This window comes from Citrus clementina, unplaced genomic scaffold (genome assembly GCF_000493195.1).
Source record: "Citrus clementina cultivar Clemenules unplaced genomic scaffold, Citrus_clementina_v1.0 scaffold_7, whole genome shotgun sequence".
Lineage (NCBI taxonomy): Eukaryota > Viridiplantae > Streptophyta > Magnoliopsida > Sapindales > Rutaceae > Citrus > Citrus x clementina.
Window position 1 is genome coordinate 18,381,881 of NW_006262075.1, and position 3,049 is coordinate 18,384,929.

Genomic DNA, 3,049 nt, shown 5'->3' on the forward strand with positions numbered 1-3,049 from the left:
TGAACCAACAGTTACTAAGAATCCACTAAAAATAAAAGTGGGTATTATCATTCTGCCATTTTCAGTTTTGTGTAGTTCAGACAAAAAAATAATTTTCTTTTCTCTTCGGGTGCTGTTTTTTCCCCCTCTCTTTCTTGATCAAGATATTTGGGAAAAAAGTTTATGTTAATGTTTTCTTCCTCTTAAATGGCTAACATTAGCAGTAATATTACTGGGATTTTATTGCATCAGCTTATGCTTACCAAGTTTCACCTCTTTCTCAATAATCTTGGCATTATCTGAGCATAATTGTCCTCACTTTTCTGTGAGGAAAATGAAATTATGCCCATTTGTTTTAAGTGGAATTTGAAATTTCTCCGTGAGGCTAACAAAGAATTAGAGTCACTAAAATGATAGCAGTTTCATGGGAATAACCTGCTGAAAGTTTTAAAATGACCTACTTTATGGAAGTTTAATTTCGTTTTTTAAATACTATGTACTTGCATTTCAATTGATCATAAATAATTATTTGCTTATATCAAATGTTTGTGAGGAAATGTGGTTGAGTCATTTCTTGGAGTTTCTGATATGCCCTTTATACCCTAAGTCATCTTGTATATGTTGATTAAAGTATTACACGATATTACAGGAATTTTATAGCCATGATGACACAACTAACTGTACGATCTTATCTTTCACCTTGACTTGGCAGAAGTATCTACATCAGATTCTTCATGGCGTTGCGTATTGCCATTCTCAGGAAATTCTTCACCGGGATTTGAAGCCAGCGAATTTTCTGATAGATCGCAGTAAAGACATTGTTAAAATTGCAGACTTTGGGTTGGCAAGGCCAATTGATGTTCCTCTTGAAAATTATACGATTAAGGTATCAAAGTTTGCATTTTACTAACTTCAGTTTAGTGATAAACTTGCTAATTGTGGTATCATTCCCATCTGATATTGTTAGAGTTATTTTGTTTTTTATTTTTAAATAACATGCTGTTGGATGGTGGTTTAAATGGAGTCTAAATACCCTTAATCCATTCGTTAAGTTATAAATATAGAAAGGGAAGAGCTTGTGAGTTTTTTGCACACTTACACCCTACTCTGTTTCCATTGTTCAATTTACTGATACTTAGATGAAAAAAAAAAAAAATTGCTGACATATAATATGTTTGGCATACACTTTCACTTTATGACTTTTCCAGCTTCAAAATTATGTTCTTCAATGATATGGTGAAGAACTTTACCCTTTGACATGCACATCATATATGTGTCTTTTGGTAACTCTATTCTATGTGGGGACGGTCATGTTTCTGTTTTCTTACTTAATGTAATACCAAAAAAAAATATTTGTAATGACACAATAAGAGATATTAGTATTTGATAGTCCACAAGAATTGAATTGCATTAGCTTTAGTGCCAAACCACAGCAATATGTTTTGTTTATATCTACTCTTTCCATTTCCAGTGTTAGCTGCAAGCCTGCAATATGTTTCTGATATTTTTGGTATTTCTTCCTAGGGAGGAAGTCTCTGCTACAAGGCACCTGAGCGCCTACTTGGTTCTGGCCGATACTCAACTCCAGTTGATGTGTGGGCTGTGGCTTGTACATTTGCTGAGATGGTGACCCATCAGCGTTTGTTCCACTCTAGGTGGGCTCCTGGTTTACTGGCTGCAATTTTCAGGTATATAATATAAATCTTTTTGCACAATTATTTTCCTCCTAAGGCACTAAATCTTATTAATATTGCTTTCTTAAATGAAGCATCATGGGGACACCAGATTCAGAAACTTTGCCCGGATTTACTTCATTCTCTGAAGAATTTGGTTTTGAACCTAATAGAAGTCCTATAAAGGTATGAGGGTTCTGTACTTCTCTATCCTTGAAAAGACACTTAGCAATTTTTTGTGCACCATAGATCCTGTGAAATAATTGATTTATACATATCATTTGAGAACACAAAAATATTGAAATAGAATATTGAGGAGGGACTTTATAAAAAGCCTTTTTTTCTTTTTCATTTTTTATATGTAATATGATAGACACTCTACTCGCCATACTACACAGCTATTACATAACATAAATTTTATTGATATATTGTGTCATGTACTTAACTATGATTACTAATACAATGCTAACTTCTAATATGCATTCCATCCTTTAGTTTTCCTACATGAAATCTGTATCATTGTCAAAATTATCCTCAAACTAAATAAGACTTACTGAATTTTCCTAATGCATTGCAGGACCTGGCTACTGTAGTTGGTGGTCTTGAACCAGATGGAGTTGACCTTTTGCGTGTAAGTTATAGTTTTATGTGCATACACAACTTTTTCAATTTTTCACATTTCAAATGATGAATTGCATCAGAAGTGATTTCTTGTAGCCTGCATGAACTTGTAGCTGTATATAATTGCAGGCAATTGAAAATGATTTGCTTGGAGATTCGTTATTTTTACTTCATGCATTTTTCTGTATATTTCCAGAGAATGCTTTGCTTGGATCCAAGTAAACGACTTACAGCTCGTGAAGCACTCCGGCATGAGTATTTTAAAGATTTTCAGAGCTTAGATTGATCTCTAATCATCATAAAATTTTGATACTGAGCTGGCAGGTATATTAATCTAGAAATTCCGATTTGAAGAAGAAAACTGTGCTATTGTTCATAGTAAAATTTTCTCATGAAACTGGTTTCAGTAATCTAATTTTTTTATCGCTTTCTTTCCCACAATTACCCACACACGTCTGCGCAGAGTCATTCATGGAATGATCCTTCTGATTCCATTAATTTGAGTGTTGGTAAATCATTCTTTTTTCATTTTCCTTCTAATTTTGAATTAAAAAAGAAGTTGTTTCTTCCTTGTGAATGGTGCTCATTTTTTTTTTAATACCAAACGGCAATCACATCTTTCAAAGTGCATCACCTAACAAGTAACAACAAAATTTTGAATCCGGTTAGTGCATAATGAACCTGTTGCGTGGACAAGCTTCATTTAGCGTAGAAAATAACTCATGTAATGATAAATGATATTGTCACATGAAGTTAATTATACTATTAACCAACGA

At 33.3% G+C, this 3,049-nt stretch overlaps 1 long non-coding RNA gene across 1 annotated transcript; it reads left to right on the forward strand.

The window, feature by feature from the left end:
• Positions 1–1,799: 1,799 nt before the first annotated feature.
• Positions 1,800–2,614, forward strand: LOC18036090. Its single transcript, XR_002904692.1, has 3 exons — positions 1,800–1,838; positions 2,230–2,283; positions 2,470–2,614. It is a non-coding gene; the product is annotated as an uncharacterized LOC18036090 (long non-coding RNA).
• The last annotated feature ends 435 nt before the right edge of the window (positions 2,615–3,049 follow it).